General features: G+C 33.6%; 1 non-coding gene across 1 annotated transcript; it reads left to right on the forward strand.

Moving 5' to 3' along the window:
- Window positions 1-6340: 6340 nt before the first annotated feature.
- TRNAQ-UUG (transfer RNA glutamine (anticodon UUG)) lies at window positions 6341-6425 on the forward strand. The gene has a single exon. It is a non-coding gene; the product is annotated as a tRNA-Gln (tRNA).
- The last annotated feature ends 4880 nt before the right edge of the window (window positions 6426-11305 follow it).

Below are 11305 nucleotides of genomic sequence, written 5' to 3' on the forward strand. Positions count from 1 at the left end.
ACATTATTGACTGTATTCCCTATACTCTATATTCACAGGTTTTATTTATTCTCTGTCTAAAAGATCGAACCTCTTAATCCCCTTCACATATTTTTATACACTCCCCTCCTACTCCCCTCTGGTAACCATCAATTTGTTCTCTGTATCTAAATCTGTTTCTGTTTTGATGCACTTGTTTATTTGTTTTATTGGATTCTACATATCAGTGAAGTTGTGTGGTATTTGCCTTTCTTTCTGTCTGACTTATTTCAGATAGCATAAAACCCTCTAGGTCTTTTCATGTTGTTGTTGTAAACGGCAAGATTTCATTCTTTAATATGACAGTACTATTCCTCTGTGTGTGTGTGTGTGTGTGTGTGTGTGTGTGTGTGTGATACCACAACTTCATTATCTATATATCTATCAATGGACACATTTTATTGTCCTATCTCAGCTATTTTAACTAATGCTATAATAAATATAGGGGTGTATATATATATATATTTTTTCAAATTTGTGTTTCTATTTTTATTGGATAAATACCTAGACATAGAATTGCTGAATTTTATAGTTCTGTTTTTTATTTTTTGAGGAACTTTCATACTGCTACTCAGAGTAGCTGCACCAGTTTACATTTCTACCAGCAGTGCACAAGGGTTCCCTTTTTTCCACATCCTCACCAACTTGTTATTCCTTGTCTTTTTCATAACAGCTGTTTTGACATGTGTGAGACGATGACCTGTTGTTTTAATAAGCAGTTATCTGGTGGTTAGCGATTTTAGGCATTTCTTTATGTACCTGTTGGCCGTCTTCATATCTTTTTTGGAAAAATGTCTATTCAAGTCCTCTGCCTATTTTATTGTGTGTATTTTTTTTTTTAATTTTTATTTATTTCTAGGAGAGAGAGAGAGAGACAGCGTGAGCAGGGGAGGGTCAGAGAGAGAGGGAGACACAGAATCCGAAGCAGGCTCCAGGCTCTGAGCTGGCAGTCAGCACAGAGCCCGACGCGGGGCTCGAACCCACGAACCGCGAGATCATGACCTAAGCGAAAGTCGGACGCTTAACCGACTAAGCCATCCAGGCGCCCCTATTGTGTGTATTTTAGAGAGGTGGTGGGGCGAAAGACATGATCTGAAGTGGGCTCAGCAAGGACAGCAGAGAACCCAATGTTGGGCTTGAACTCATGATCAAGAAATCATGACCTGAACTGAAGATGGATGCTTACCTGAGTGAGCCACCTAGGCACTCCTCCTTTGCCCATTTTTAATGATATTTTTATATTGCATTTTGTGAGTTTTAAATACATTTTAGATTTTAACCCCAATTGAATATGTCACTTTCAAATATCTTCTTCCATTCAGAATGTTGCCTTTTTATTTTGTGGATAGTTTCCTTTGCTATGCAAATGCTTTTTAGTTTGATGTAGTCCCATTTGTTTATTTTTGTTGCTCTTGCCTGAGGAGACATCTAGAAAAATGTTGCTAAGGCCAATGTCCAAGAGATTATAGCCTATATTTTCTTCTATGAGTTTTATGGTTTCAGGTCTCACATTTATATCTTTAATTCATTTTGAGTTTATTTTTGTCTATGGGATAAGAAAGTGATTCAGTTTCATGCTTTTGCATGTAGCTATCCAGTGTTCCAAGCACCATGTAATGAAGAGACTATTTTCCCCCATTGTATATTCTCCCCTCTTCTCTTGTAGATCGATTGACCATATAAGGGTGGCTTTATTTCTGGGCTCTCTATTCTGTTCTATTGATCTATGTGTTTGCTTTTGTGCCAGTATCATATTGTTTTGATGGCTATAGGTTTATAGTATATTTGAAGTCTAGGAGCAGGATGCCTCCAGTTTTGTGGGATTTTTTCTAAGATTGCTTTGGCTATTTAGGGTCTTTTTTGGTTCCATACAATTTTTAGTACTATTCTTTCAGTGAAAAATGACATTGATGTTTTGATATGGATTACATTAAATTTGCAGATTGTGTTAGGCACTATAAAGATTTGCACAATATTAATTACATCAGTCCATGAGAACATCAACTTATTTGTGTTATCTTCAAATTTTTTTCATCAATGTCTTAAAGTTTTTGGAATACTGATCTTTCAAGTCATTTACATTTATTTCTATGTATCCTATTCTTTTTGGTACAATTGTAAGCGGTATTGCTTTCTTAATTTCGCTGATAGTTTGTTATTTGTGTATAGAAACGAGATTTCTGCATACTGATTTTGTATCCTGGAATTTTACTGATTCCATTTATCTAATAGTTTTGAGATGGAGGCTTTAGAGTGTGTATGTTATCTGCAAATATGACATTTTATTTCTTCCTCTCTAATTCAGATGCTTTTCATTTCTTTTTCTTGCCTAATTTCTTCAGCTGGGATGCCTGATACTGTTATTGACTTGTTCATGATCTTAGATGAGGAACTTTCAACTTTTCATCATTGATTATGATGTTCACTGTGGGTTTATCATATACAGTCTTTATTATATTGAGGTGTGTTCCTTCTGTACTCACTTTACTGGGAGTTTTTATCAGGAACAGATGCTGAATTTTGTCAAATTCCTTTGCAGTCTATATTGAAATGATTCCAAGGTTTTATCCTTCATTTTTAACATGGTATATCATGTTAACTGATTTGTGGATATGAACCATCCTTGCTTTGGGCTTTCTTTGTTCTTCTTTTTCTAGTTCTTTCTTTAGATGTAAAGTTAGATTCTTTATTTGAAAGTTTTTTAAATTTCTTGACATAGGCCTGTATTGCCATAAATTTCCTTCTGAGAACTGCTTTTGCTGAATCCCAGAGATTTTGGAGTGCTGTGTTTTCATTTTTATCTGTCTCAAGGTATTTTTTTAAATTTCCCTTTTGTTTTCTTTGTTGCCTTAATTATTATTTAGTAGCTTGTCATTTTCCATGTGTTTGTGGGTTTTTTCCCCCAGTTTTCTTCTTGTACTTGATTTCTAGTTTTACACCTTTGTGGTCAGAAAAGACGCTTGATAGGATTCCAATCTTTTTAAAATTGTTAAGACTGGGTGGCCTAACATATGATACATTTTGAAGAATGTTTCATGTGCACTTAAGAATATGTATTCTTCTGGTTTGGGATGGTTTCTATGTATCTATTAAGTCCATTTTCTCTAATGTGTTCTCAAGGCCAATATTTCCTTATTGATTTTCATTCTGGATGATCTATCCATTGATGTTAGAGGAATGTAAAGGTCCCCTGTGATTTTTGCATTACTACATGATTTGCATTTTTGGCATTACTGTAAATTTCTCCATTTGTTTCTGTTAACATTTGCTTCATATATTTAGGTTCTCCTATTTTGTGCATATAACCAGTGTTATATCTTCTTCTTGGGTTGATCCCTTTGTTGTTAGGTAGTACCTTTGTTTGTCTCTTATGACAGTGTTTGTTTTAAAGTCTATTGATCTGATGTAAGAATACCCCCAGCTTTCTTTTTGTTTTGATTTGCATGGAATATCTTTATAAATATTTCTTAAATTTTAAAATTAATTTTATGTTAGCTAAGTGGAAAACAGTTTTAAAAGGAAATTTAATTTCAAATTACAAGAGATGACATAATAATTATTGTAAAAATATACCATAATTGTGATTAACTCATATTATAAGTTATTGCCAAATTTATATGAAACTTTCAACTTTATCAGCAAGTTACACACAATCTTATAAGTTCCATTGTCTCTTGAACAACAGCGGTTTGAGCTGTGCTTGTTTACTCATACAGTTTTTATTTTTAGTAAATACAGTACTGTAAATGTATTTTCTTTTATAGTTTTCTTAACAATATGTTCTTTTCTCTAGCTTTCTTTATTATAAAAATGTAGTATAAAATACAAATAACATACAATCATGTGTGCTAACTGGCTTATGGTTATTGGTAAGGTTTCCCATTTATAGTAGGCTATTAGTAGTTAAGTATTGGGGAGTCCAAAGTTATATGCAGATTTCTAGCTGCCTAGGTGGTGGGTGGGCACTCCTAAGACCTTCATTGTTCAAGGCTCAAATATTTTATTATGGGTTTGGAGAGTTTGGAGGCTCTAATCTGGTTATAAACTTGATCTTGAAAGAGACAAAAATAAGGCACATTAGGTTCTGGTCACATTATTCCAGTAGTCTTCAGCCCCATTGTATATTAGGACATGGGAACAATACTAATTAGCTGGGAAAATGGATGCATACAGAATGACTTCAACTTTGTAAAACTATGTGCATATGGATAGATATAAGCAATAATTGTTTTGTCTACTTTATGGATGGTAGCATAATTAGTACTTCATAAGTTAAATAATAGATATTTTAAAACATTCTCTATGTAGATGAAGAAGGAAAAATATAGATATATACATAACAAAAATATGTGATATATTTATTTGGGGGGAAAGTCAGTCTATAGATAGATATTAGAAGGTAGATAGATGATAGGGAAAAATATATGATAATTCACTACTAGACATTGTCGCCTCAACAAATCAGGCAACTATACTACTGGTAAACATTTTGCTCTGAGATATTTGAAAAGACACAAAGAAAACCAATTAAAATTTCATTTGGCCATATGAAAATACAGTAAGTTTAATAAGAATATGATAATTGATATCTTAGTCAAAAAGTCAAGCAAAATGCTTAATTTTTGTTGAGCAAAATATAGTTGTTACCTTTTAAATTAATTTATTAGAAAGAATCTATAACAAAAGTAAGATGTGGCTAAAAGAAAATCTTTAGTAATTTTTCTGTAGTAATCCAGTGTTAACTGTAATATTTTAAAATAGCTTCAATAACTGAAAATACATGAATGAACCACCAAAAAAGTATATCTGTATTTATATGAAGCACAATAGAATACAGACTCAAAGGCTAAAAAGAATACACTGAGGAATGTTATTGAAAATTTTAGTTTTTGGCAAGTCTAATCATATTTAAGAAATGAAATTTTTCAGTACTATTATCTTCTCTTAAACTGAAACTGGCTAAGCATTGATAATTTCAGGCCAAGTACCATGTTTCTGGCATTAGTAGGCTTCCATTTGGAAAACAGTGTCATAGGGTTCATGTAGACAGATGGATAAATGAACAAAAGCAAAATAACATCCTAAGTTTTCTCCTTCTTATTTGGTCTTCTGCCAGATGGGACTGTGTTTCTGTAGAAAACTGAAAAAAAATATATTCTGGCACAAATTTAACTCTTCCGTTGTCAGTTTTCTCTCTGAATTTATCTTCACTGGCATATTTCCACTTCATAGAATGGTTATATTAGAAACTTCTTTGAAGAAAACATTTAACCAAGTTATCTCCTTGAAATTGTATAATTCACTCCTGGAATATAGTTACCTCTGTATTTAGCTACTACTTTATTTGTTTGTATGGGCGAATTTGTGTCACTTCAAATTCCTATGTTGAAGTCCGGAAGCACAGACTTCCTCAGAAGTACCTCAGAATGTGACAGTATTTGGAGATCTAGTCCTTAAAGGGGGAATTAAATTAAAATGAGTTCATTAGGGCAAGCCCTAATCCAATCTGAATCGTGTCCTCATAAGAGAGAAGATTAGGACACAGACATGTACAGAGGAAAGACCTTGTGAAGACACAAACCATCTGCAAGCCAAGAAGAGAGGTCTCACTTTATAAGGGGAGTCTTAGAAAACTAACATATTTATCATGAAGAAAGTCTGGTAAATTAGGCTTTAGGGGCGGCTGTTTTCAAAAGAATTGGTCCAATTATCTTTGTATATTCCTAAATAATAAGTTTAAGTAATTGGGCCAACATTATACGAATACATTTAGTTAGTTGTATAAACAGGCTAAGGTCTCTCTCTGAGGAAAGACTTATTACTCAGTTGAAAGTTTCATGATCATCTATTCAGTGAATTAAAAATGCAGTACCTGACATCCTGTGTTGTCAGAAAAACTGTCTGATTCCTGTATCTGACACAAAGCAAACTTGTCCTCTTTTGTAAAACAGTAACAATGATACGTACCTCATGGGATTATTGTGAGAATAAAACAAGGTATTTGTGAAACACCTAGGTTATGACAGTATAATCAATAATCAATGTACTGTGCTGAGTTGAAAAAGACGCTTTCCTACTTACTAAGCATACTCAACCAAAACATGAAAGATACCAAGAGGGGAATATTGTGATCAAAGTTTCTTATGTATGAAATTCACCATACAACAGCCTAGTGGATAGACTAGAGGAGGTTGATAGCAGAACATGAATGCATGATAAAGATTGTCCTTCTAATAAATGCCCTTATAAAGAGAGGAAATACTATTGTGTCCAGGGAGAAATCAAGAGATCTGACTTCTTAGATTGAGAGTTATGTCAGAGTACCTGGGTGGCTCAGTTGGTTGGGCGTCTGACTTTGACTCAGATCATGATCTTGTGATTCGTGGGTTCAAGCCCCACTTTGGGCTCTGTGCTGACAGCTCAGAACCTGGAGTCTGCTCTGATTCTCTCTCTCTCTCTCTCTCTCTCTTTCTCTCTCTGACCTTACCCCCCTCTCAGAAATAAATAAACATTTAAAAATGTTTAAGGAAAGAGATGAGATGAGTATTATTAAGACTTAAGACCTACAGATCAGGTAGTTAGAGGCTAGATTATGGGGGCAGAAATAGAAGGATTTAGAAATAATGTGGGAGAAGATATGAAGGCTCTTGAGGAAAAGAATAACATGCCCAAGGTAGTGTTTAAAAAAGATTTGTCTGACAATTTGAGCTATGCATTTCCTTGATATTCTAGCTTTATGCTTACAAATCAAGGAAAATGAAATATGACTTAAGGAGAAATTGGGAAGATTAATTACAGACATTAATGTTTGTAAAGAGCTTAAATAAATGCTGAATTCAAAGTCTTATTTCATCTAGTTTCAGAGCATCTGCTTTCTTCCACTAGCAGATTTCTATTCATAGTTTCTGAAGTTACTTTAAATTGCACTATAATAAAAAATATTTTCTGAAAGTATGTTGAGAAATCATGGCACCTGTGCAGAAAGATTGGTAGAGTTAGGCCATCTCAGCAGTACAAGAAAGGACAAATCCCTATGATGCACAGTCAGTGAGAAGAGTTTCTATGAGAACAAACAGCTTTTGAATGTTTTTCTAACTGGTGTTTTACCTCTTACATTTTCATTCTCAGATTCTTGAGTAAAAGCTCAGGTTACCACATATGAATTAAACACTAAATGTAAGGGTAATCCAAAATTGATTAAGAAATCAAAATTGTTTTTTAAATATATCCTGTAAATTTGACTATAATTAAAGTTACACATTGTTTTAGACTGACCAAATCATTTTTACATAGGAACTTAGATATGTGCAATATAGATGTAATCCCCATGAAAAATCCTTCATATGCAAAATATATAAGCCCTTAGAAAATCACTACTTCTTACTCCCTAGATCATTTTACTGTCATGTATGTACCAAGTAAATGTCCTCTGTGAGTGTAGTTACTGAAATCCTTGTTCTACTACTTAATCACTGTTACAATAATACCACCAATAATGCAATTCCTTTGTTCATTTTTTTTAATGAGTGCCTATTACATTTATGACAAAAAGCATTAAAATTTAATTCAGTACTGTTATCCTTACCCTTATCAAGCCATTTTTCTTGACTATGCCACCTTCTTTTAGATTTTGGACACTTCCAGCTAAATAATTCCCATGTATTTACACTCTTAACTCTTGCCTTATCATTATTAACATGTCAACATGTCTTTTTTTTTTAAAAAAAGCCATTCTTCACATTCTATCCCTACTCCTACTATTGTAATCAAAGCCCGAAATTTGGCATAACTGTACCAAGTGGCTTACTAAGAGAGCTGTCAAGTTTGCTTTCTTTCTCTTACCTCTCATCCTATTCAGTCTGTATCATTGTTTGTTGCTGTTTGTTTGTTTGTTTGTTTTTTGTTAAATGTAAAGAACACTGACATGGTGGAATGAAGTTTTAGTTCCAAATTTCAGCTTTGTTTTTTGTTTTTTAAAACATTTTTAATGGTTATTTATTTTTGAGAGAGAGACAGAATGGGCAGAGGAGGGGCAGAAAGAGAGGGAGACACAGAACCTGAAGGAGGCTCTAGGCTCTGAGCTGTTAGCCCAGAGCCTGATGCGGGGCTTGAACTCAACGCACTGCGAGATCATGACCTGAACTGAGGTCAGATGCCCAACTGGCTGAGCCACCCAGGCACCCCCCAAGTTTCAGCTTTGTAACTTACTAATTGTGTGACCTTGTTAAATATCACTTAAAAACACTAGGTTCCATTGTCATCAGCTTAAAAGATGCAGATAGTACCAGGATATTGTTATCTTCCTGCCAAACTTTTTTGAAGCTGATCTTTTTAAATATCTAGACTGGATTTATCGTGTTAATTATTGCCTTGGTTTCTCTTTGTCCACTATCCCATTTTTGTGTGCTTTGCTCTTAGAAGCAGGTTAACTTACGATAGGAGCTTCCTTCTCATAAATGTTTCCTCTAGTTACATAATTGAAAATATATGCACTTATGTACATAACTTTTAACTAAAGTTTCAATATAATGCTTGCTTTTCCCTCAGTCTTCTACAATGCAGACCATTCTCTTATTTTTAAATGCAAGTATTTCTTTCCCTTAAACCTCCTGTCAGAATTCAACACATAACCAAAACTAGTACATTCCCATTTCAAAACTACTGAGATGAAGAAGGGAACCACCTTGTTGGCTGTACTGAACTTGACTCATTACACTGGGCTGAGGAGGGGCACAATTTCCCCCAAAGCCCAAGACTACTTAGTACCTAAAAGTAAAGTAACTTAAATTGTGTTTCTAGGCAATATACGCTGTGTGTACTAGCATGTTTCCAAACTCTTTATCAAAAATCATGAGAGCTAGGAGGGAAGGTATAGAATATATCTAGAGCACCTGGGTAGCTCAGTTGGTTAAGTGTCTAACTTCGGTTTCTGCTCAGGTCATGATCTCACGGTTCCTGAGTTCTAGCACCACATCGGGCTCTGCACTGACAGTGTGGAGCCTGCTTGGAATTCACTGTCTGCCCCTCCCTTGTTTTCTCTCTAAATAAATAAATGAACAAACAAACATTAAAATTTTAGAATGTATCTACACAATTACTTACTGGAAAGAGAGTTGGGCTAGATATAGAATTCAGGGATTACGTTTCTGACAGTGTTTCTAATGCCTGTCTGCAAAATCATTGCATCTTATAGGTATCCATTTCCTCATGTATTAATTAAGGTAAATTAAGTAAATATGTAAAGGAGATTTAGTAAATCACAGGTTTCTAATTTGGATGGTTGTACAGTAAGACTACTTATTAATATAGAAAATATCATGGGAAAATTTTAGGAGATAACTAATACATGAATAACTATTGCATGTGAAGAATCCAGCCAAAGTAGAAAGTCAATAGGAAGTTGAATATGGATTGCCTTATGGCCCAGCACAGGTCTATTAGAAAAGGAAATATTTTGGAAATTATTTACCAAAAAGGGTGTAATAATTGAAGTCAGTGGACAAGAATGAGTTATTATTCAAGAAAGACTGAATACAAAATTAACACCAACATAAGACATGACAAAGTTAATGAAGACTTTAGAGACTTTACTAGATGCTTATGTATATTTTTTTAAGTCAAAGTAGTTTTCAGTTAACTACTTTGGCACTTTTAACTGTTTAATTTTTTGTTTGTTTGGTGATCTCTTTCCTGACAAGTGTATACAACTAATATTTTGAGAATTTTTTTTCTTTAATGAATGTCAGAATTATGTTTTTAAAAAATTATTTACATGTCAGCAATTTTGCCTAACACATTTATTAATGTAAACAATTATTTCCTTGTAACTCACATTTTGCTCCCTTTTGATTTTTTATTCTAGCATTCTTTGTTTTGATCTCTGGTTTGCAAAATGTAGCAAAGTCATGATGCAGTTGGACAATTCATCACCACTGAGATAAGTTTCCTGTGAAATGTGTAGAAATTGGGGAAAATCAAGATAAACCAACTAGTTTTGTGGGGGTTTTTTAAGTGTTTATTTTTGAGAGAGGGAGAATGAGAATCAGAAGCAGGCTCCAGGCTCTGAGCTGTCAGCAGAGCCCAATGCAGGGCTCGAACCCACCGACTGTGAGATCATGACCTGAGCCAAAGTTGGACGCATAACTGACTGAGCCATCCAAGAGCCCCACAAATCAACTAGTTTGTAGTACTTATTCATAATTATATAATTTAATCTGTAATACCTTCATGACTGTAAGAAAATTCCAGAAAAGTCCACTACTAAATTTTGTGGCAAGTAAAAAAAGAGTTAAGATTAATAGCTTTATATTTTAATTTTGAGCTCTCTTGTCATTACTCCTTTATAAATTTGAACTTACAATATTTTGTTAAATAAACAAAAACATTTTATTCTTGTTAGTGACTTTTAAAAAACTCCATATCCATGTAGAAATGCAGTGGGAAGTGGAATTTTATTTCCACCCATCCATCCCTTTAACCATTTATTTGAAAATATTATTACAACTTTTTATATGTACTAGGGAGATAGACATGTTTACATCATTTTTTTCTTTCTTTAAGAACTTTCCAACAGACTACTTAATATATCATTTATACAATAAATGCTTGCAGGGTAGATTATAAATAAAAGTGATAATTAAGAATAAATCCACTTATACCAAGAGCTATCATGTAATATCTTAAGTTCTATAATATGTGAATAAATTGCTATGAATACGCTATGTAGATATAAGAAGGCTTGTCAGAAAAATGTGACCACTGAAAGATGAAAAGTAGTTCATGTAAGTTATAATACGGTATTTAAAGATGTGAATAAGAGTAAATATGAATTAATAACAGAATATAGTTAAAATTGTATCCAAAATGACTTATATATAATAGGCTTTATCATATCCATTTTGTGGTTTTTAAATGTGTGCCTGCTTTAATTTCACTAGTCCTGCATTTCAAGGCAGATCATAATGAAGTCAAGATATCCATTTGGAAAGAGAAGTGCAACCAATAACATAGATTTCCTGTATACAGTAAAGGTCTAATACATGTTTCTGACAATACGACGCACTTCACAAAGCAGAGAAGTGTAGCATAAATAGCATTTATTAATCAAAGGAAATAAGTACCTTGAAAATTTTACTACAGGAAAGAAAAACTCCTACTCACCTTATAAATATACAAATTAACCTCCGTTATTATAGATACTTACGTACTCATGTGGAAGCTTTCCCTTTCTTTTAAAAATCTGTGTTGTTGGGGCGCCTGGGTGGCTTAGTCGGTTAAGCGTCCGACT

The sequence above is a fragment of the Crocuta crocuta genome, unplaced genomic scaffold (genome assembly GCF_008692635.1).
Source record: "Crocuta crocuta isolate KB4526 unplaced genomic scaffold, BGI_CrCroc_1.0 scaffold805, whole genome shotgun sequence".
Taxonomy (NCBI): Eukaryota; Metazoa; Chordata; class Mammalia; order Carnivora; family Hyaenidae; genus Crocuta; species Crocuta crocuta.